We start from the raw sequence: 26,082 nt of genomic DNA, 5'->3' as shown, positions 1-26,082 counted from the left end.
TTAACTAGATATATTAATTTTTTCTTTTAAAAATACAGCTAGTTTTATTAAGCAGTATCAATCAACGTCATTCAAATTATTTTTTTCAAAACTTAAAATACAATTTTAAAAATTTAATAGTTAAAAAAATAAATTTTTCAGCCTTGTAATTAAGTTTTTAGCAGCATTTTCACATATTTATCCTGATACTAATCGAAAGCACTGATAGTTTTCATAAATTAAGGTGAAAACAATAGTTATTATAACTCTGTGCCAAAAACCATAGATGGAGAATAATAGATAAGGCCAGAGAATTTGTATTTGGGTCGCTGAATCAGAAGGTAGAATTTTGAAAGCTAACGAATCGAAAAGCAAAACAAAAAAATCGAAAGAAAAATACAAAGAAAGACTTCGTGCTTAGAAAAGATAGAAAACTGAGGAAAAAGACTTTATTCAAACTGGCGAATGTGGAGGGCAAAAGAAAGAACGCCAAATAAATTAAAATATTACATCGCTGACCGTGAACCTTGTTCTTTTGTTGTTGTCCCAACGTATAAATCAAAACAGTGGGCCAAAACTACTTTTTTTTGGCTATAAATTTCTCTTTGGATTAATAATATTAATGTTATTAATAATACTTTTATTATTATTAGTAATACCATCGGCAGTAAGGTTTTACCATCTCTGGTAAAGTACATTGTATAACACATAGGGAATTATTTCTGATTGCCTTATCTTGAAAATTAAGAACAAAAATAAATACGAATAATACTTGCGTAATTCGGTCCGCGAATTTCCTGTATTGCGGAAACCTTCATTTTATATGTTATCTGAAACTTTTCGCTGGATACGCAAAATAATTCCGATTAAATTCATATCACTAAGTTGTTTTGGTTTTTTAATCCAAAAACCGTTACTCGCTAATCTTACAGAAATAATGTTGATGAAATCATTTTGTTATATTTATAATTAAAAACATACGAACAGAATTAAAAATATGTTAAATACATTAGTCATTATAATACTATAAAAAATAAATGCAAGGGAAGAGAATAAAATATATGTTAAATACATTAATCATTTAAAATATTATAAAAATATCGAAGGAAAGATTTCATATTATTTTTAAGCCAGATAATTTATTTCAACAAGCTCTCATTAAAGTTTCTATGACGAATTTTTACCAAAGCACAGTGGCCACAATTCACAATTCCTTCGTTTCAGCCACGAAAATGTATATATATATTTTTATATCCCCAAACCAATCCATTCAATGCGATCGGCAGTTGATCAATTGAGTGTGGAGTGTGGCTCCAGTTGCCTGGTGGTCCATTCCGGTTCGCAGCCCTTCACAAAAAATACACAACGAGATTAACTGTCAAATTGGATATAAATATATTTAAATTTATTTAAATTTATTCTATTAAGATTGGGTTTTAATGGGTAAGCAAATTTGAAAATATTTTTTATTTATTGAAAATAAACAACAACTATACTAAATAAACTTAGAAAGTTCACAGAAATACTATGCAGAATTTAAATATACATACATATAAAATATATTTAAAACAGGTGAACTCTTAAAAATAACTACCATTGATCTTAAAGCTGTATGTTCAAAATGTTTTTTTTTTTAATAATTATAAAATAAAATAAAACATTTGAAGAAAATATAATATAGGTGGAAAGTATAAATCATCTTTTAAAAATAAGAAAATATTAAAAAGTGACAACTAGTAAAAAGAATTTTCCGTGTAATAACTGGCGATCGATGGCGCATGACAAGTGTATGGAAATGTCCAAATAATCAAAGCGAACCGAACCAGTCCGGATCGGCAGCACCTGCCCAGTAAAAGCACCACTGAAACCACTGGCACCACTGGAACCACCAAAAAAAAACCACCCAACACCACTCTTCCGGGTTTGATCGGTGGATCGTGGCTCGTGACACGTGATCGGAATGGTGCAGATATTTCCCTAATTTAATTAGAAGAATTTGTAACAGCTCAAATTTTTGTTACATATGTCTGCAAATTAATCAGACAAATTATTTAGTAGGTATACATTTAAAATAAGGAAAAAAAAATTTTGTACCTTTTTAGTCGGACAATAATTAATATTGATAAATCAAAAAATAAATTAGCTTCACATGATATATTTTATTATTAAAGAAAACCGTGATAAATAACCATTAGAAAATTTTTAAAATCGTTTTCCTTAAGAAATCATTTGAAATAATTTGACAGACAGACTAAAAAATATATTATTGAAAATATTATAAAATATTACACAACCAATTTTTGTGTATAATAATATATAATTATAATAATATATAATATTATTTTCATCTTTTAGATATTATTATATGTAGAATTGGGTTTTTGTTTGAAGTTTTTTTTAAAAACTAAACCTTTGTTTTATCTGTATGTATAGAGTATTCAATTTTCGAGTGCCATCCCATTAAGTGCGACTTTTTCCGCCGTTTTGTTTTCATTTTATCTAACTTGCTGTAGGAACAAGAAACTAAACAAAAAACACGAGCAAAAAACAAAACGAAATAAAACTCTGCGGTTGAGTTTCTATTTTCCCACGCGTTCAGAAGGCGAAGGAATATGGGAAAAAAGAGAGGGACAGATAGGCGATGGAGGGTTAAGCATTTGCTTTTATCACATTTGTGTTATGACAGCTTTTCCACGCACACAGTTGTCCGATTAGGTTAACTTAACTTATAACAATTCTTAAGTCTCACGCAATTTGCCCCAAAAGTCTTGACACGCATGACATGATCTATACTATATTGGCGATATATGCATATCCCATTGATCGGGTGAATATACCATTCATAACATTAAAATGTTTGGAATGATATTATACCAATGTTTTTTACTTTGTTATAAAAAACATTATCACTTTTAGGTTCAAAAAGTGCTTTATACATATGAGAAAAATAGGGTTATTATTATGATGACTTATCATTATCCATTTAGCCATATAACATTTACATGACATAAAAATGTTGGGAATTATATTATTCCCATGTTTTTAACTTTGTAATAAAGAACATTATCACTTTTAGGTTGAAAACATGCTCTGTAGAAAAATAATAGACATATGATAATGATGACTTATCATCTTTTCTCTTGGGTAATCAGGCATTAAACTCTGCAAATAAAAATCAAGACCAGAAAAAAGAATTTGGCTCGTGCAACTAAAAAATGTAAGACCTTCCGCTTTGTACAATAAAATATTTTTAAAAATATGGCAAAAATGAAAACTCATGCAGACAGACATTCCGGTCTTCTCAAATTCAGTTCTTGAGAAAGAAGTTCCTACTCTAGAAAATCGTTTTTAATGGAAATTCAAAACTCAACGTTTTTTTTCCATTGGTTTCAAGTGCAAAGCTATATGAAAATGGAAATTTATGCTGATAGAACATATCGAAAGGGGGCGGCAGGGGGGCTGTAATGCGCCACTTGAAATAATTGCAAAAAAGGAAACAAAATTCGTTAGCTGAATTTAATTCACTAGTTTTTAAGCCGCTTTATGTGTTTTTAATTGCAATTTTTCATTACTAATTCCTCTCAGGAGAAATTCTCGTAAACTTGTATCTATGCTTTTTCCCAAAATATATAAATATTAAACAATTCCTATCGCTTCCTGCATACATAAATTGTATTAAAAAGCATTATTAAATTAAATTAGCATTTCCATATTTAAAAAATATTTATAAATTAACATTTTTTGAATGATTTAAAACCGATTGAATTCAGTGTAAATTCAACAACTTTTTTGTTGATCAAACATTTTGCTGAAATCAATAAAATAAAATACATTTAATATTGTTTACGTGTTCCCAATATTTTTTTGCAGTCTTCTTTGCATAATACAATTTTCATTCAATTTCCCTTCGAACACTTTTGTAAACTGTTTAGGTTTTTGTCGTGCTCAGGTTTCAAAATATAAAATTCCGAGCTTGCAAATTGATGTTTGGGCACTCGATTAATAAATGCTAAACAATATTATTATTGTTATTGAATTACAGAGCGCATAATCGGATTCTTTGTATACCACTTTTTCAATAATCAATAATTTCTGTTTCTCAACCGATGTGAGAAATTGAATTTCGCTTGAGCTTGTGGATTTTCTGCATTTTTTGCGGTTTATTGGACGGAAAAAAGTGTCAGCTAAAATTGGCCAAAAACCAAGGGTCCAAAGTGGACTAAATTGCGCCGTAGACACAACAACAACCCGAAATAAAATAAAGAAAATGCTTCGAAGGCCGTTTTTGCAGGAAATGTCACCTTATACGACACGAGAAAAAATATTCGTTGACATTGCAGAATATGTTGAACATTTCTGTCATGGATTTGAATCCAACATCTACGCAGTTGCCTCAGAGTTCAAATCAATAATTAAAAAAAAAACAAATCGCATGGCATATGTCATATGTTGGTTTGCTTATACATAATTCAGAGAAATCGGGAGAACTCGTTTCCAGTTTGGTGGAAAATTTTCCACCCATTATTGTTTTCTAAATACATAAAAATTAAAATGAGATGGCCTAAAAAACGGTGTGTAGTTTTATGGATTGTAAGAATTTTAAAACCTTTTATCGTTGTTCAGTATCGTTAGAGACCCACAAATGGTTTAGTATTTGCTTTACAAATTTTCCAAAAATGCTTTAAAATTTGGGAAATTTTATAAAATAATCTTGAAATTCGAATTTTTTTTATTTACGCTGCAAATGATTAAGAATTACCATGTGGTAAATACAGGAATTTCAAGGAACTTATCAAGTTTCTTGAAAATAAACTTAAGTGTTTCTTCGAATATTTTTATAACTTACAAAGATTAAAAAACGTTTTGATGATAATATTTTGTGATGTTTGTTTAATGTTTATGTTCAGTTTTACGAATTAGGCTTCTGCAGCGACGTGTATTGTATGACTCATTTTGAAATATTAATGTGTTTTTTGTTCTATGACAGCAATATAGTTTTTATTGGTATACACTTTTGTAGGATTTTAATCACCATAAGAACTATAAGACGCTTATGCGCTTTAAATTAATTGAAAATCGAATTTTAATTCAAACGAGATTTAAATAAAATTCGATTTTTAGTACTCTATTGAACTGGTTTATAAATGGTTTCCTTCAAAGACGCATGATGAAATTTAAATGTTTATTTCGTAGTGCTCAACTATTTTCGAGAATATTAAATTGTATATTATGTGCTAGGAAATTAAAGCTATTAAATGTATATTATACAAAAGAATGCCATAGATTAACATGTGAAATTTTTCGAATACGATTTCTTTGAAGACACATACCAACTAATGATCTACTTGAGAATAAATCAAGCTGTTTAATCTGGAATATACATATGAGTTTGCTCGAGCAACTAAAATAGATCGGGTTAAAACTTGTTCAGTCGGGAAATTTTCCATACAATAAAGTAAAATAAATACATAAAACATAGAAAAGTGAACCCAAATTAATGGCACGTGTTAGTGAAATAAAGGCAAAGAAATATACAGAAAATGCCGGGACATTATTTAAGACCAAAAAAAAAAAAAACAATTGGAAATATGGTGAAGACCTCCTCGTTTTCCCCTCCCACTTTTTGCACCTCCCTTCCAACGCCCTTCACAAAAGCCAACGACAACAAAAAATACAACGTAGAATGTCAAAGATAAAAAAATTAGCATGAAATAATAAATTTATCTCGAATGTGGTATCCAACTGTTGCCAGAATTAGAAAATAAAATAAAACAAGGAAGAACGCTATAGTCGAGTACCTCGACTATCAGATACCCGTTACTCAGCTAAAGGGACCAAAGGGAAATGGAGATATGCAAGCAGCAAAGCGAGATTTAAATGCGCCACCTACCGGCGGAAGACAGATTTAAGCATTGTGGGCGTTAGGGTAGGCGTGGCAAATTTTTTTTTGGATCAATCGATAGGCATTGACGAGACCAATACATTTCAGTTAAAATTTTTAATCTAGCATAAAAATTGTGGGCGCCACAGGCTTGGGCGGTTTGTGGGCGTTAGAGTGGGCGTGGCATATTCGCATAACAAACTTGCGCTGCGTACAAGGCTACGGAATCTAAATCTGAAATCCCAATACTCTATCTTTGATAGTTTCCGAGATATCCGCGTTCATATTTACGATTTTTTGAAGTTTGTAGGCGGTTTGTGGGCGTTAAAGTGGACGTGGCAAACTTTTTTTTGGGTCAATCGATAGGTATTGATGAGAACAATTCATTTCAGTTTAAATTTTTACTCTAGCACCAAAACTGTAGAAGCCACAGTTTTGGGCGGTTTGTGGGCGTTAGAGTGGGCGTGGCACTCTACTGAAACAAACTTGCGCTGCGTAAGAAGCTCAGGAATCTGCTCGCCAAATCTCAATAGCCTAGCTCTCATAGTTTCCAAGATCTCAGCGTTCATCCGGACAGACGGACAGACGGACAGACGGACAGACGGACAGACGGACAGACGGACAGACGGACAGACGGACATGGCTAGATCGACTCGGCTAGTGATCCTGATCAAGAATATATATACTTTATGGGGTCGGAAACGCTTCCTTCTGCCTGTTACATACTTTCCGACGAATCTAGTATACCCTTTTACTCTACGAGTAACGGGTATAATTATTACAGCGCCGAAAAAGTCGTGAAATCTTTTTGTTATATCTGGTTGTTGTTATTTTTTTAGTGTGTTTCTGTTTGCTATATTTCGTCTTTGTTCGTCTATAGTTTCGTTTTTTATAAGTACGATATGATACGCTACGCGAGAAAGGCGGGTCTTTTATGGTTCTTCAGGCAGTGGAAAGTTTCCTTTTTACCCATGGGAATTTTTCGGAACTAAAGTCGAGGAAATGCTCTGGTTCTACACGACACAATCTTCCACAGAAAAATGCATATTTACATAGGTGTTATGTTGTTAGCTTATTTATGATATATTTTGAGAAGTTCAAAAATTATTTGAATACTAAAAGTTGTAAAACTCATCCGCAAGTACAAATTTTGAAATACTATTATAACTATTTGATTCTACCACTTTCAAGTATCTGGATAAATCTGTGTTTTTGAATGGTTAAAATCATAGCTAAGTTCGGTTTTATTATTAAATTAATAAATAGCAAAAAAGATTTCAGAAAAACTCATAGGGCACCATAATCTTTAACATCCATAATATCCCATGATATTCGAACATATTTTAAAAACATACCATTGCAATAAATGCTCAAATTGACGACTTACTATTTTAAAGTAAAACAAAACTTTTAAAACTTATTATGATCTTAAATAAATATACAAGTAATATTATATTATTTTTTAAGATTCAATTATTTGTATGCGATTTCTTGATGTCGCATATGCTCCTCGAAAATCTCCCCATTTGAATGTTTTACTTTAGGCTAGTTTTTTCCGTCTGTTTAGTTTTTGCCACTTGACGACGACGACTTTTTAGCTTTTAGATCATAGGCCCACCTTTCTTCCCCTACCTCCCACCGCCCCCCTCAAATATGTTTCACATGCGCCTATGTCTGCGGACTGGAAAGTCTTTAAAACGAATTTACGAGCAAACATTAGGGATTTTGGCAGCCCAAAGGCACAAAGAAAAAATATAAATACTTGAAAGGGAAGCACGAAATTCGCAGTCGAATGTTAATTACCGATAAATGTTTGAAGTTCAATCAAATCCAATGAAATCGATGACAAAAAACCATAGAGGGGATAAATCAAGTGGTCGGATGTCACAGCTGCACAAAGGGGGTTAAATAACGGTGACATGTCGACTTGGCGGCCAAAAGATTTTCTCTCTCTGTTCTAAAACATATTTATTCGGCGACATTTTGGCATCAAATCAAAAATTCGTGTATAAACTATTTTTGAGGCGACAGGCCGCAAAAGGGGGCGGGGCAGGATGGCGGTGAGTCGGTGACCGGCAACTAAAACGTTTTGTTTTGGATTTATGCGATTTTGATGGAATCACTCCCAGACAACGGCGTCCAAAAATAAGTGTAACCAGGAAGCATTAAGATGCAAAGGCATATGTGGCCCTGGTCACACTGATCGACTTGTTAGATTACCTGTAAAAGTATAATACTTATAATCATTTGGTGTTCATTTAATATAAAAATTAAGGAACTATTATTAATATTAATAATATATATTAATATATTATTAATTTTTATAAAAATATTAATGGCCCAGGTCACACTGATCGACTGGTTTAAATAACCCGTAAAGGTATAATACTTATATTCATTTGGTGTATATGTAATAGATAAAGTGAGGGACTGCTATTAATATATATATTTTGTATTTAAATATTATAAATTTATATAAAAATAATTTTTTTAATTGTAAGCCAAATGTCAGTGAATATAACTTAAAGGTAACTTTGGGTTTCAACATGACTTAAATTAATATTAGCAAAAGAAAAACCTAGTTTTCTTTTACATTTGCTACCTTTTTTATAGTTTATTTAAATTAAAAATTACAACTCTCTATACAAATCCTATACACATAACATATACGGTATACCCCAACCATTTTCAATTGAGCGCATTTCGAGCGTCCCGAAATTAAACAGCGGCCGAATGAATAGAGCAAATATCCAAATGGACGAGTATTCCTGTGTTAAATACTTAGCACGGGCTAAAAATCATTTCGAACAATAGATACATGTCATGCAGCTGGCTACGGTTTACTTTTGGATATGTTGGTCTAATTTGTCTATTCTAAATATACGCTAAAATGCAAGGAGCCACGATGGAACACTGGCCATCTAATTTGATGCGGACACCCGAAAAAAGACGAAAAACTTCGGATTCTGTGTAACCTATGTGGTCCAGATTTTCGAAATGCAAACACCGGGGACTCTTGGCATTTACCATTATGATTTCCATGGCTATTACCTATGTACACTTAGCCGGAGCATGCCGATTATGATTCTCGTGCGCTCCATAAAATCTGTGCCACTGTCAACATTTGCATATCACTTTCGTTTAGGTTTTTGGTAATGGTAATATGTAACAAGAAAAACGTTGTTTGCAAGTACAGAAACCTTGGGGAGTGATCATTTTTATTTGGAAAAAATCCACTACAATAGAAGTACATTACAAAATTTAAATAATTTTCTGATATAGTAAAAACCAAAACCGTCACCTCACTTATGTAAGAAAAAACGTTCTTAAAATCAAGACGAAAATGCTCTTAAGTTTCTTTTCGAAGAATAAGCGATCTTGAAATAGTGATATTAGTAGTCTAATTTTTGTAAATCGGAAGTATATTATTTTTAATTTTCTTTATTTATTATCCTGCCATTTTTTAGTTCAGGGCTCTTATAATTCCCAACCAGTTAAAGTCGAGAATGTTCGCCAGCAAATTTTAACTGACGAAGTGGAGTGTAGCTTTTCCTCAACCTTTGTGAATGATCTGATGTTTTCGAGTTGCCCAACTGCCTAATTTCCAATTTCAAAACCATTTTCATATCTTTCGGACAAATGTTAAGTCTTGGGTGTATCAAATAGCTTCTCTTTGCCCTCATCTTCTTCTTCTCGTGTCCACTATCATTATCATCATGATCGTTTGTCGACTTCTCTTAGTTTTTTTTTCGTTTTATTTGACAGACGTGAGAATTTTGTGAGCAAAGAAAACGGACAAATATACAAACACACAAAGATAACAGAGCATATCTGGGCACACACACGAATGGGAAAAACACACACACTTGCGCACTTGCGGAGTCGCCAAGATATATCTGTATCTGTGTAAACATATCACACAAAATGACAGTTGCAATGAAACCCCAAAAAAAAGTGGTGTAAAATTCACTAAACTTAATTTTTGTAGGTCAATTTCTGACAAATTTAAAGGTCACCTTACATCAAGATACATAGAATAAAATACTGGAAATAAATCGGGTTAAATTCACCAAACTTGATTACATAAAGATACTTAGAAAAAAGTACAGGAACCCTTTTGTTAGCTTATAAATATTACTTGGATTTGGTTATATAAACATACAAAATTATCTTTTTGGTAGATGCTAAAAGTCCATTAAATAAGTAACATTTTTAAAAACACCTGGAATGCGCTTGAAAAGTCTGTTTTAAGTCTTTGAGTCACACAAATGTTCTTTGTATATCCCTGCAAACAGCTGATATCACATAAAATCGCTTCGATGGGAATTCCGACCTGCAGTAACGACAAAAAAGAGTGTTATCTCATAGATACACCCGAGTATCTCACACATATCAAATGTGGCTCACACAAATACTAAATACTGACTCCGTGCTCTAATTTCTTGATTACACTCGACCAGAGGCTGCACTGGGCCAAAAACGGCATTTGTCCAAGGGATTAGCATTCCAAATGGATAACAAACATAGAGCAATAACACACTGAGAAAAATGTATTTTCAAGTTTTTTAAAATACCTTTTGGAAGAAAAAAAATTTTGAAGTACCTAGAACATTAAAATTTGGGAGCATTTTTGAAACATTTATTGATATGTGGTCTTAATATTCAATAACTTAACGACTTATGACTTTATAATAATTTTTAAATGGGAAAAAAATTTTTAAAGATCTTAGTGTTGTAAAAATATTTTTGCGGTGCTGGAAGTTTAAAAAAATATCTTTTATAAAAATGTTAAATTTAATATTTTTTTCCTATGTAGATATTTTGACCCCCCCTCCTTTTTTAGCCTGTCTATCGGTCTATCGGCTTGCTGGTGATGACAATCGTGATGATGATTACACAAGTGCGATGACAACCAAACGTACGGGTATCAAAGAAAATGCAAACACTAAATTGTGTGTAAACAAAAATTGATAATAGAAAAAAAAACGTGAAACGGAGATAGAAGAAATAAAACTCTGCCGGATGAAGTGGTGCGTGGAGGAGCTCAATGGAGTAGAAACACCCCAAACACACAGCGGATTCTAGTTAAATTCATTAAATATTAGCTCGATAAACTCCACTGCTGCGTCAGCGAATCGTAAAAAAAAAATAAACACCAGAAAAAATTGAGAACTGCTTTCAGTGGGGGAAAAACGAAGACGGAAAGAGTTGTAGACTGGAAAAACTTTATGCAGCAATCCAATAATGGATATGAAGAATTCGGGTCTTCCGAAGTTCAAAATATTCTTATTTCGAATAACATAACGAACTAAAGAACCACTGACACATGTCTAACTCCTCTTATAATAGTTTATCTTTGCTTTTACAGAAAAAATTAAGTTTAAAAAAATATTCTTTATCTTTACACGCTTTAAAAATAAAAAGAATTATACCTTTCACCTATTAAACAGGGGTTTTCATATTAAACGTGCCCTACTGTACCTATATTTTTTTAAGAATCGGGGGTGGCTGATACTCTACATTTTACAACTGGAAAACTCTTTCCTCGGTGATCGTCTTACTAGTTTTTAATTTTTTATGATTGATTTGTGTGCGCTATTAAGATTGCATATCGATATCAACGGCGACGCGAGTCTTAGAGTCGAAAGCCCACCGCCATAAAACAAAAGTCGCTGGAGCGGGGTTCTATATACGTAGCACATAACGTATAGTTCAACAGGTGCGTATCGGGTTGCTAGGCCTATGGGACACGCCCCCCACCGCCCCCCCCCTTAAAAGTCCAATTGCAATCGGGTTTTCGGTTTATTTTTTGTATTTTTTTTTGTTTGCCTGGATAGTTTGCCTACGGTCATGATAAATTAGGTTTTAAGCCCTTTCGCTTGTCGAATTACGTGTTAGTTTCTGGTTTGCCAGAGATGCAAGAAAGATAATGAAAAAAAGTATTTTAATAAATTTATATAAAATATAATATACATTATAATTATTAATTCTTAGTTATCAGATCTTTCGTATTTTAATAAAAAAGTTTCAAACATCTCTTTTCTTTTGAAATCTGTTGTTAAATTTGGTTTCCCCTTGATCTTTGATTTTATTAACAACTAAAAAGGATAAGACTTAAAATTTTTAAAAAACTATATTTATAGAAAGTTATATTTTAAATAAAACTATACCATTTCATTGGTATTTATTTAAAAAAGCAGGCATTCTTTCATTCTCATTTCCTATTTTATCTTCATTTTTACCAGCTTTTAGCTGATCCCATTTTTCAAATTATACGCGACACTCTCCAAGGAATTTATCTTCTAGAATTTTCTTTCGCTCTGCGTGGGCATCTGGAAAATTTCCCCGACCATAGGAAAAGTAGTTTGCCACCACACTTGGCGGTAATTAGTTAGGAAAGTTGGACCTGCTATTGCGACTACTTGATCGGACGTCCATGTGATTGGGGACCTCGAGTGCGTGAGTGACTGGCTACTTATCCCCTTTGGATCCAGTACTCAGTACTCAGCACTCAGTGCTCGGTGCTCGGTACTCTGCCCCCTCCAAAGTTTACCCCATCGATCTGAATCGAAATCGGAGGAAGGGTTCAGCCACACTCTCTAATCTAATCGTTCGATTCCGATGACCTCGCCTCGGTTTAAACTATCGTTCAGAATGTAATGAGAATCATAAAAAATTTAAAGTACCCCTACAGATAGTGGTATATATATATATATATATAGTTTTTTTTTGTGGTTTCGGGTGGAATTGAATTCATTGAACTGTTCGAGGCGAACGGAGATAACTATAGAGTAAACCAGCATTTCTTGATTAATTTTACGACCGTGCCTGTCAAATGTCAAGGCGTACTTTTGAATAGTGCTTGAAGTAAAATGGAGCCACGTTCATCGGAAATTCTCTGGGTGGATAACACTGGCTTTTCTCAAGATCTGTTTTATTTCCCATGAAACATATTTCCGATAAAATTAATTAAAGTGTTTTAAAAAATACAAGTTTATCAAATCCGTTTTATTTTGAATGAGAAATATTTTCGATACAGCGTTTGTTTTACATGTTTTATAAGGAACTCTGTGGGAACAGAAAAATCCAGTACATACAACTACAATGTCCATCTATGTATATCTATGCGAATTACTTTTCAACAGAACGTTCCACTTGCGATAAGGCTGTGAATCAGTGGCCAAACACATATGGCCCGATAGTTCATGGGAAAAGCATTTGAATAATTTCGATTCAGTCCAGTTTAGCACGCGCAAAGCCAACAAAAAAATCCAAACGAATACCGAATCGAACTGAAAGCCCCTCGCGAAGAGAGGAATACCAGAAATGCCGAGAAAATTCCAAATTGCTAAACGACACTAATCTAAGTTTTATTTAAATGACGAACCGAAAAACCGGAGACGAAGACGTAGAATGGTATTGGGTTTGGATCTCAGGGGCCGGGTGGATGGAGGCATTGTGTACCTGTTGTCAAGAAGTCGGCCTATACAGGTGGAATGGCACTGAAAAAAAAGTTGATACTTAAAAATAAATAAAGAAATATTTTTTGATATAAAAAAAATGTATGTGTATTAAACTGTAGGACTTACAGTATTTAAAAATGTTGAGTAATAGTAAAAAACGTGTATGTTATAACTTAAATATTTTACTACTACTGTTAAAAAGTGTTTATTTTTTTGTGATAAGCCCTTAATTTTAATAAGATAATAATAATAGTATCACTTTCTTAGCCAATCTTAAGCCGCAAAGTATGTTGTAAAATATTCCCCAGTGTAGCCGAATATTCTAACCAAGTCGGGTGACTCTCCCTCGGAGTCTTTGCATCTATTAGAATGTTTCATTAGGCGACCTTTAGCGGCCCCTTTTTTTTCCGAATCTATTTCTTTTCTATATCTCGCGTCCATTGTGGCCGCTCTTTGGGTACCTGTTCTCTGATCCGAAATCAGGTGTTCAAACAGAATTTAGCCGACAATTAATACGAGGCTCGGGGTTCGTTATTTTATTTATTTTTTGTCTCCTTTGCTTGTTTTATTATTTTGTATTTTATTTTTATTTCGGTTTCGTTTCGTTTTGTATGTATTTTTTTTTGTGGGGCTGCACAGGTTTCGTTATGAGCGTTATGCTTATGAGCGCAGGGCCCTGAGATGGAGATGCCCAGATACAATATCTTGTTTTAGTGGCCGGCGTATAAATTTTAATGAATGAGTTAATTCCCCGTTTCGTAGAACTGCCAATAATAATATTTAGTAGCCACAGAGCATTGAACCTACTTCGCTTCTCACCTGTTGGCTTTTTCTGTATTCTGTTCCAAAAAAAAAAGGAAGACGAAATAAGAGAAACGCATTTGGTGATATTACTTATAGAGAAATTCTTGTCCTCGGTTCATAAATTCGGCCGTAAATGTCATGCGAATTGTAAACAAAATGTTTATATCCGCAAACAAGACCCAAATAGATGTGGAACGGCCTAAGGTAACCCAATTTTCAATTTCGAATTTTCCATGGCTGCACTCTTTAAATATTTACACTATTTCGCTGCAGCTGATACGCTGACATGCATTTTTCAAATCTTTTGGGATCGCCCAAGGTTGGCTGGGTGTTTTTTGGGAAGTCTTAAATATCCGAGATTGTAGTGCAATACTTACAATTTTTATTTACCTAACTATATTTGTCGGTGCAGATAATCCTCTTGGGCATCATGCTTAGAAAAAGTATTTATCTGGAATTGAAGGAAATACTACTATGTTTCTTAATATAATATGTATAGAAATCATTTGTGTTGAAATTCCCTAAATGTATATTTTAAAGCCCCTTTCATATTTTCTTTTTATTACCCCGATCCTCCAAACGATATTAGACCTAAAACCAACTCAAGTAACCGCTTCACTTGAACTTGGAAAAAAACTCAGCTTTGCCTGATGATATGTCAGAAACTCATTGAATCGAGGGCAATCGCCATCTATTTTGGTCGAAAATGTTTCTGGGTTCTCAACTGTCGTATGACAAACTACTTTAAGGCATAAAAATTCCAGATGTCATTGCCCCCGCACCCCCCAAAAAATCGTGAGTGTGTGTGCTTTGATCTCTGGTTCTTTTTTGACAGTCATCGCCGAGATCTTCGATCGTTTAACAGCAACTAATTATGAAGCAATTCCATGGCAATCCCAGTGATCTTCGCTCTTTTTACGTTTTTACGTTTTTTTTTAAAGCCCATGTTTGCTCTCAAACAAAATAAACAAAAAATGTATGCAAAAAACAAAAAAAAAAGAAGAAATATACTTCGCATACATTTTACATTTATAGTTTCTAGTTTTCGTGAAGGTTGCCTTTGTTTGGTTTTACGAGTCTTTCAAACATTATTCGATTTTACGATCTAAGGCCAGTCGATCGACCAGTTGAATATTGAATGGATCTTGATTGGATTTTTCAGAGTGAATTGTTTTATATAGAGAAACGATATTATCAGCCGTTTTTTTTTGGTTCAAAAGAAAGTCTAATTTCTGCACGCAAAGAAACGGTGCCAATTTTCAAACAATATTCAAGCATATTTAAAGAATGTTTTTAGCTTAATTAAATAATATAAAATATTTGATTCATTATATTTGCTTAAAATAAATATATAAGATACTTCACCACTTACAAATACTATAATGAAGTAGTTAAAATTTGGTATATAAATATTAATTTTGAAAGGTTGTATATATTTTTTTTTATTATTTTATTATTTTTATGTTTAACTGGCCACTTTTTGTTACGCCATGAAGTTGATATAGAAATCAAAAGGCAAACTTAACGACTGATAAAGACGGTTATTCTCTAGGGACGCCTGGAATTATTTGCGATATTCCGAGCAGATCTTGAACTTGAAAATTAGGTATTCAACGGAAGTGCTGATGATTTCTCATTTTGCTCGGACTTTCCGGAAACTCCCCAGGGAATTGGCGGTTCTAATCGCGGCACGGGTAGAGGCCTTATCGATAAGCTCTAAAAGGTCTCCCAAATATCACGCTCCACTTGGGCCCCACGGGATGTTTGATATGTTTAGCTGAAAGTACGAAAAAGGGAAATAAAATGGAAACGCAACAAACAGGGGTTCTTGTGCGTAACCCCGATTTCCGATACTCCCCCTGAGTCCTCTAGAACCCCGAAGACCCCATTAGACCCCCTTAGACCCCTTTAGACCCCCCTTTAAAACCCCTCCCGTACTCCTGCAAGGGTCGCATTTGCGGTCGTAGTTTGTTATCCATTCAAAGCAGGCGTTTCCGCTCATACTTGCAATTACAATTAAAAAGCAAAAGCTGAGGAACTGATAATACTCTTATAGAATATTTAAAAAAAACCTTGTAATAATATATAGTTTTGTAGGAAAAATCGTATTGATACTCTCTCTTATTTTAAAAATTGTTATATTAAACTATCTAAATAGTGAGAGTGGTATTATATTGAAACCTCTTGTTATTTATTTTCATGGTTGTACCAAAATTTTTACGTTTAAAAAAAATAATATTAAATTTAATTGAAAATATATTATTTTCTTTTCATGTCTTTAACTTGTAACCTAACATTTTATACTATACACCTTGTGGTTTTATTGCATTATATATTATGTGTAAATGTGCAGTTGGGAAAGTGAACTATTTAGGAATGCAAACCATAGAGGGCCGACAAATTTCTATATCTGACCATTGGTTAGGGTACAATTGCACGCGATTGGTGGGGGCCAGGGCCCAGAACTACAAATATAATAAGAAATACCACAGAACAGCCCACACAGAGGCTTTATTCATATTCTCAGGCTTCTTGTTTGGGCCCGTCAATGCCAAAAGTCAAAGTCTGACTCTGGATTAATCATCAATCAAAGAGCTGAAAGGCTGAAAAGCCAGAGAGACAAAGCCGAGACGGCATAAATTAATCGCGAACTCTGCGGAGACCCCGGTTTGAGTTCTTCAATCCGGATCTTGGGAAAGTATGGCAGTTGAGCCACTGTCGACTGACGTCACAGTAGGCTGGAATTATTATCGGGGAGCGTGGAGATATCACACCGAATAGCTCTACTCAATGGGCTGTATCTGTGGAAAGTACTTCCGATCTCTCCCTGTTTCTGTTTCTTTTTTTTTGCCGGGATCAGAGGTTTTTAAATGGGTCGGAACCACTCCATTCGGAGACCTCTGATATCGGCTGTGGTAAATGTTCTTTTAACAGGAAATTGAAAGAATAAATTATACGGTTTGAATTTTCCAGAAAATAATATAATTAAAGTGAAAATATATTTATAAGCTCATGTTTAATTTTAATCATGTTTAATTTGAATTCACCAGAAAATAATATAATTAAAGTGAATATGTAAATATAAGCTCATGTTTAATTTTAATCATGTTTAATTTGAATTTACCAGAAAATAATATAATTTTAATCATGTTTAAATTGAATTTTCCAGAAAATAATACAATTAAAGTGAAAATATAAACTCATGGTTAATTTCAAGCAACCAATATGTTAATTAATTTTGTGTTAATTTATACCATACATCTTCTTTTTTGTTATATTTTAAATATAATAAATCAAATTTTAATAATCTAAAATATTCACGGGATAATCCACTCCACTTGTCTATATTTTCCACTTAAATATTTTACATTCTTTGTGCTTTTCACTTCGGTCTTTAGAAAAAGTGTTGGATTTGGATCACGATTTCGACTTAGCCAGCAAGTGACACTCGTGAAGAGGCATGCTCCGAAAAACATAAAATAAATAAAGGAACCCTCGATCGTGTCATAAGCATTTTGCAGTTTGCAATTAAAGGAGAGTGAGGGGCTTTTGAGAAGTGGAGCAGACAGTTAATGAAAAAGGAGTCGAGGGTATACATATATACAACAATTTAAGGAAGGGTATACTTTTCCAAAAAGTTGTAATTTAAAAGATAATGAGTCAGTAACAAATAAATAAAGAATAATAATATACATTAAATGAAGTGTATTGATGGTTCCCAAACGAAGCCAAAAGTAGCCTTTTGTTTTTTAACCAAATTACACAAAACAGTTTATGCTTTGATTTTTTAATGTTACCTTTTCTTTATTATTTATTATTGATATCATTTCAAATATAAACGCAGGCTATAATATAAATAAAGACGAATCCTTGTAAAAAATGAATAAATTTACTGATCATTTTTCTATAAGTATTTTAAATGCTTTTGAAAAATTAAAAATAGCCAAAACAAAAATATGATATGTATTATTTCATTACTTTATGATTTTTGGTTTATGGATGTGGATCCTATTTTTGCTTATGTGTAAAATAATTATAAAATGGCAAGAGTATTGCATTTTTCGATCTGCGACTGGGGTCATCCTTTTTCGTTGATGTTGCTGCCGTGCCGATGTTGCTGCTGTTGTGTTGCTGTTGCTGTTGTGTTGCCGATGTTGCTGCTGTGTTGCCTTCGCACATAATTGAAAGGAGTGAAGTGGCTTGTACGTGCGCCACATGCTTGCCATATGCCAAAGGAAACTGGCGACCAATTTATTTTCAACAACAAAAATGCAGGTCACGAAATGTTTAACCCGAAAGCCAAGGCAAAAACAAAACAAAACATATACCACATACAAGAAATGGGAAAATGAAAAGGCAAACATGCAGAGACATCGAAAGAAAGTCATTCATTCAGTCAGTTAGTCAGTTAGGGAGATTCGCCATAGGGGTTTTCGGCGTTCGGTTTTCGGCAATCGTAGCATTTTTTTTTTTTGGTTGGTAACTAACCCCCGAACTGCCGAAATCCCCCCTTGTGGCTATAGAATCCCGCATTGTTGGAAAAAGGTCCCTAAAACGATGGGCATGCGATGAATGGACCAACATCGCAGGAGTCTAGGGGCGCCACAGTGCGGGGCAAGTTTATAGCGCCATAAAGGATAACACAAAATACATGGTTCCAGAACCCAATAAAAGGTTTGGGAATCTATTGTTTTTTGAAAGGATATAAGTCACTTTTTCAATTAACAACGTATTTTAATATCAAATGTCTTAAAATACAAGAACAACAAATGATATTGGGGTAGAAAATGATATAATATATGAAATGTAAAATATTGTTTATATTATTCTTGTGTTTCCTTAATGTCCTTGAATATTTTAAAAGTGTTCTCCCCAGTTTTACAACTATAAAGAAAATCCATATGATGGTTCTACACTCACTTCGCGCACTGTGCTCCCGGCATTGCATAATTACCCTAATGGAAGCCCTATTTCAGCCCCCGTCCCACCGGAATAGCCCCTGTCCTTCTCGAAAATGGTTTTTATGAATCATAAAATGCTTGTTATGCTGCAACTTACGTTTGTTTTTGATACGACTATTTTACGAGTTTTTAATTTTAACACGCGAAGGGAATTCTCGACTGTATGTAATGGTATATCTGGGCAAATATCCCCCGACACTCGCTTGATTGCCACTTAATTGGCGAAATACTTAACGTTTGTGGAAATTACTGCATTCTTTATTATTTTTATTTTTATTTTTTGGCTAATTATGCGAGTGGAATTTCCACCCTTTTTCCATTATTTTTGGGGCTTATATCGAGAGAGGTCTTCGACCCCGGGGAATTAGTCAAACATGACATACGGAAAACAGGCAGTGAATTGACAGGCGGCGGCAGAAGCGAAAATGGAAACTATATAATATAGTATATATACTATATATAGTATGTATGCTAAAAAACTGAGGCCCACGCATTTCTGCCGCCTGGTGTAGACCAATTTATCAATCGGCGCCAGCGAAAAAGAAAGTGGTGTCGAGTATTGTCGAACTATATAACACTTAAGATATTAGATACAGGGCCTTTTCTACCTGAAGATTGCTCTCCAAAAGGGGCGTGGGCAGGTACAAAATGAGTAATGTTCGAAAGTGCTCGGGATCATTAGTAACAGAAAATACAAAATGTATCTCAGCCAGTTTCATGTTAACTAACACATTGAATCAATTATATATTTCTATAAAATCCCAGTACACCTATAATTCATGATGCCAGCAGAAAGCTACATCTAATGACTACTTAAATGTACTTTTTGTACTTACTTTTCTTTTAACAGAACAATATAATTATAATGATCCGGCAAAATCAATGTATTAAAGGGCAAAATGTATTTTAAAATATTTATTAATTATCTGGGAAACTAATTAATAAATAAATTAATTTTATGTATTTGTGTAATAATAGTAATTCGATTCTAATAATAATTTAACATTATAAATATTGTTCTAAACTATTTATGAGTTTTAATTACTTTGCACTTTTGGTACTCAATTCAGGGGATCCACTTAACATATTGGGTATCGATTTGATTTTACTCGTTTTCCGTTCCGTTAGTTTTTAGTTTTAGTATTTTGGTTGGCTGGCTGGCAATCAGTTGATTTGTGTCAAAGAAAAAACCGAACCGCCGAACAAAAATTCGTAAGAGGAGCATGGCAAGAGAGTGATAAAAGACATTTTGTGTGTACTTCTTGGGGGCCCCTTTAACCCCCCTTAACCCCTCTGTGCCCACAACCCTTTGGCTCTTTGGCTCTTTCAATATTTCAATAATTTCGGTCAGGTTCAATGACTTTTGCGGCTGCGACACATTATTTTTTCTTTCCTGTACTTTCTGTGACTGCCGCTTTTGTTGGCAACGTACGGTAAATTTAATCATCATTATTACTATCGCAAGTCAGCTGTTTGCCGCACATCACTCAATTAACAAGACAGCCCCGAAATAATTTATCTCCCAGCTACACAGATCCCCCAGGTTACCCCTAAGAAAAAACAAATGGAAAAACAAAAGACCAAACTAAACTAATAAAAAAAGCAGACGATTTACCAACGCAAAGAAAACAAAAAGTAAAGGGGGCCCCGAAGAAAGTCTGAACTTCGCCCCCTATAAAAAATGTGGGTTGGGCAGGGGGGATACATATATATATGTACTTAAACGGGGGAGGTCAAGTTGCAAGTCGGGGGACCAGCGTGCTAATGACCGACAATTGCAACAGAGATGTCGCCTTTCCCGGCAGCTGCCAACGCAAAGGTGCTTTAATAAAAGACTGCAGAGATTTGTGCACTCAATAAAAGGGTTTTCTGAATATTACAAACAATAAAAACCGAAACGAATATTTAAAAATAAATATTAACGTAATATTTTTTTTGGTTTTGGCTTTAATTAGAACTCAATACATTAATTGCTAGAAACATCACAGGCACTCAATATATTTAAATACTTAGTTGTGCTTTTAAAAACTAATTAAAAAATATTACAAACATTTAAAAAAAAACTTTATAAGCAAAAAATTGGATTTCTATACATATTTTTTTTTGTGTATTTTGGTTACTTCCTGATCATAAAAATATAAATATATATTTTTAATTTGTTTGTTTTATATATTTTCGTTTATTAAATAAAGGAATTTTACATAATGTACATAATGTTTTCTTTTTGCGGGAATTTAATTTCTTAAATAATTTTTTCCAGTGCTTGCGAAAGAGGGGAGGACAGACTAGAGCCGCTTAGGGTGGTCATCATGTAAGAGGGAGTCTCTGGAACCACCCGATGTCCTGCGGTGAGGCTCCTTTAGATTCTGAAATCTTCTCTGCATCTCTGGCTGTTAATTACGGTCACACTTCGCTGAAGATGACCGCAATATTTGTTGCCAGTGGGCTTGGGTTTTTCCCGATGTAACACCTTTGTTGACAACTTAAGTAAGGCGACACCCCAGGTAGAATCTTTGGAACTGGTCTGGAGTGGGTTGTCCTGCCCCTCGGACGCGTCCTTTCCCTTGCACATTCGCCAAGATTTGTGTGGTCGTCAGAAACATGCACACACAAACACTGAGCAAAAAATATATTTAATTGTATACTCAAAAGAAATTTATAAATAATTATGGTTTAGTTAATATTTATTATCATGTAACACAAAACTCAATAAATATTGATGATTTATAAATATAAAGTGGTGTACTAGATAGACTTTTTTAAATATACTGTCTTACATTTATTTAATATATAATTACATTACTGACCAAATCTAAACAATCAACTATTTATGATTTATAAAATATTTATATAGTTTATTCATACAAGACTACATTTCCTAAAAATCTTATAAGAATATTAAGCTATTGAATTTCATATTATTTGTGTAATACATTATTTAAAAATCCTTCAAATTCGTCAGGATTAATAAATAATATTCAAATATATTCTAGGAGTGTAGGATAGATAGATAAATACATGATCGATCTTTTGCTGCTGCTCCTTAGACTGATTGTATCTGGGGAGTGAAAACTCTTACTGTCGAGTATTCCCTTCAGAGTGTCTACAAGGATTTTTGACTCTTGTCTCTGCAAATAAAAACGTCTGTTTGTTTTGGCCCACATGAAACAGCTATCCACAAAAGAAGAAACATAATCGGGATTATGGGAAGAGAAAGGTGGCGAATGGCTAAGGAATTTACGGCACTTATTGGTCGAACAGGGGGAAAGACAACCTAAGTACCAGGGTTAAACCCATCACAGCTTGCGGTTTCTAAACCACCGGGAACTCGAAAATAATTCCCTGTTCAAAAACAAATCAGTTTTGCTTTTGTCTTGATTAACAGATTTTGTGAGAAAGAAGTCAAGCAGGAACAACAAGGATAAGGATCTAGTGTACGATTCATAGGGGACGACTGTGATTATTGCAATTTGATCGGCTGTTTTGGGATAACTATGGAAAAATTCTAAGTTTTAATGCAAAGGAGTGCTTAATGAGGTGCTCTTTGTATTTTTATTGTTATACAATGTTGTTAGTCATAAACTAAATTGCAATTGCTTTTTGCGCAATAAAAACCAATTAGTACCATTGAAAACTTTAGATCATAAAACAAGATTCCTAAAATTACAACACTTCATACTAATGTTGTATGTTCAGGATGTATGTATATAAATTTAATGATTTTTAAAATTAAGTCATTATCATTTAAACTTTTATACTCTTTTATTGTATATTTAACAGGGTTTGTTTTTTGATTCAATTTAATAAATCATTAGAGTATTTTCCCAATTTCAAGAAGGAATTTCCCCAATCAGCCGTATTGCGTGTATCATTTTTGAGAAATCTGCACTATAAGATTTATTGTGCAACTGTTTCGCTAACTAACAAACTAATTTTTCGGCAATTGTACTCCATAAAAGATGATTATGATTGGGGGATCCTTTGATGTTCTGATGTGTGCGGTGGGCTAAGGGGCCCTGATCACTTTGATGGCCAACTAGTAGCCATCTGGAGCAGGACACACGCATGTTGAGTGGAGCAATTTGGCCAGTTGAGTGCGGAGCGTATGGGTATGGCCATCATAATTTGGGTGCACGAACGATCCGACATCCAATAAACGTCAATCGGTTCGGTTCCATGATTAGCGGGTCTGGTCAGTAAAGGATGTCTGGATCTCGGACCTCGGGACTCTCGGACTTTGGTACTTTGGTATTTTGGGACCCCTGAGACACAAACTCGTTTTCATCTGCGGGCGACAGCTGTTGTTGTCGTCGCCACTGGGTAATTGCCAAATGTCAGGGCCTACTGTACTTGTGCCAAAAAGGGAAGGGAGGGGGTGCCATTTCGCAGATCACATTTACTAATCCTTAAAAGTATCTTATTAGGTCTAACATGCAGTTGTATTAGGTACTATAATACAAAAATTATTTAATTGCCATTTCCTGGTGGGGAACACTATATTGTTATTTCAATGGAATGTTCACATTTATTAATCTTATAAGGTATATTTTTAGGTCTTACACGAAACTGTAAATGTTATTAAATTACAAAAAATATATGATAGTCATTTCTAAGAACGGAACATTATATTATAATTTCAAAAGGATGTTTAAGGATGAAATATAATATATCATATATATTTGTAGCTATATATTTTTTTGAAATAACTATACATAAAATAAAAAATAGTATAGTTTTTAGTTTAACATATTACCCGAGGAGTATATAAGTATAAATATGTGGTGAAACACGGCAAAATAACATATATAAAATTCTTATCTAACTAAGAACAAGATATTATTATTTTAAGGTTATTATTTAAAGTTATTAAAAAAATTCTAAACCTTATTTGCGAATTAAAAATGACTTCCTTTGAAAATAACTAGCTCACTTGTTTTGGTCGCACTTTGGGTGAACAAACTGTAGCACAGTGAACTTCTATCGCGATCCTAGCGAAACAATAAAAACTGGTATTCTTAGAGATGGTTATTAACCCAGACGGATGGTCTGTCTGAGTTTGTTCCTGGTTATTTGTTATTTGTCTAAAACAGGATTCGATTCAAAGGACTCTCGGGTTTCCAGTTCTCAAGATCTTGTATATTTTTGTGCTTTTGTTTTGGTTCTCGTTTCTATACTTCGGCCACGCCCCCTTTCCTCTTCCCCCAGACTCTTCTGAGTCATCGGCGCAGACAGACGAGGTTCAACTGTACTTGCCGCTGACGCTATAAATTAAAACAAGGAAGAACGCTATAGTCGAGTACCTCGACTATCAGATACCCGTTACTCAGCTTAAGGGACCAAAGGAAAGTGGAGATATGCAAGCAGCAAATGCGCCACCTACCGGCGGTATACAGACTTAAGCGTTGTGGGCGTTAGAGTGGGCGTGGCAAACTTTTTTTTTAATCAATCGATAGGTATTGACGAGACCAATACATTTAAGTTAAAATTTTTTATCTAGCACGAAAATTGTGGGCGCCACAGGCTTGGGCGGTTTGTGGGCGTTAGAGTGGGCGTGGCAAACTTTTTTTTAAATCAATCGATAGGTATTGACGAGACCAATACATTTCAGTTAAAATTTTTTATCTAGCATGAAAATTGTGGGCGCCACAGATTTGGGCGGTTTGTGGGCGTTGGAGTGGGCGTGGCATATTCGCGTAACATACTTGCGCTGCGCTCAAGCCCACGGAATCTAAATCTGAAATCCCGTTTCTCTATCTTTGATATTTTCCGAGATATCCGCGTTCATATTTACGATTTTTTGAAGTTTGTGGGCGGTTTGTGGGCGTTAAAGTGGGCGTGGCAAACTTTTTTTTGGGTCAATCGGTAGGTATTGATGAGAACAATACATTTCAGTTAAAATTTTTGTTCTAGCATCAAAACTGTAGGAGCCACAGTTTTGGGCGGTTTGTGGGCGTTAGAGTGGGCGTGGCACTCTTCTGAAACAAACTTGCGCTGCGCAGGAATCTCAGGAATCTGCATGCCTAATCTCAGTATTGTAGCTCTTAGTTTCCGAGATCTCAGCGTTCATACGGACAGACGGACAGACGGACAGACGGACAGACGGACAGACGGACAGACGGACAGACGGACAGACGGACAGACGGACAGACGGACATGGCTAGATCGACTCGGCTAGTGATCCTGATCAAGAATATATATACTTTATGGGGTCGGAAACGCTTCCTTCTGCCTGTTACATACTTTCCGACGAATCTAGTATACCCTTTTACTCTACGAGTAACGGGTATAATTATGTTGTAAGCACATAGCCACGCATGCGCACACGCATTCGCAAAAAAGAAGAGAAAAATAATAAAGCAGACAACAGAGTCCGGTTCCTTGGCAAAAAAAATAAGAAAAGAATAATGCGAAACTTAAGAAAAGAAATGCAAACAAAACAGAAAGCAAAACCAAAACAAGACGGGAAATCGCAGGTCGGCATTATAAATACCCTATAAAATAAGATAAATAAATCAACATTTTTTGTGGATCTTGACATGTTTAATGATCACCATTTAAGTGGCTTAAATATTTTCATGTAGAGCATATCATTTAATAAATAAATATTGTATAATAAGCATTAGTTTAATGACTGCAATTAAAATATGATGATTATTATATGCTTATATTTAATATATTTATATATACTAATATTATTATATATATACATAAAAAATCTAAGAAAATGAAATCGATTCTTGTTATAAATAATCCATTTAACAAAACGCTTAGTGAAACCCTTAGTGCCTTATTTTAAAAAGGGTAAAGAAAGCAGAAGCTGATCAAAAGAATGAATACGATGGCTGCGACGCCGCTGAAAATTGCAGCTTGCAACATTAACATGTTTTATGTGCCACAGATCCGATCCGATCTCATCCAAACCGATCCGAGCTTAAGTCGAGGCTTATGTTGCACAGAAACAAAATAAGATCAGGGATCAATCAGATACGATCAG

The 26,082-nt window shown here is 34.1% G+C and overlaps 1 long non-coding RNA gene across 1 annotated transcript in view; it reads left to right on the top strand.

Annotated features, from left to right (window-relative positions):
• The window catches only part of LOC119557550, a 29,744-nt gene extending 8,239 nt beyond the window's left edge, over positions 1 to 21,505 (top strand). The window contains exon 3 of the long non-coding RNA XR_005220099.1: positions 21,349 to 21,505. This is a non-coding gene — a long non-coding RNA (uncharacterized LOC119557550). The remainder of the gene's footprint in view (positions 1 to 21,348) is intronic.
• Positions 21,506 to 26,082: the final 4,577 nt, after the last annotated feature.

Source organism: Drosophila subpulchrella, chromosome X, assembly GCF_014743375.2.
Source record: "Drosophila subpulchrella strain 33 F10 #4 breed RU33 chromosome X, RU_Dsub_v1.1 Primary Assembly, whole genome shotgun sequence".
NCBI lineage: Eukaryota > Metazoa > Arthropoda > Insecta > Diptera > Drosophilidae > Drosophila > Drosophila subpulchrella.
This window is presented reverse-complemented; position numbering and strand designations above follow the sequence as displayed.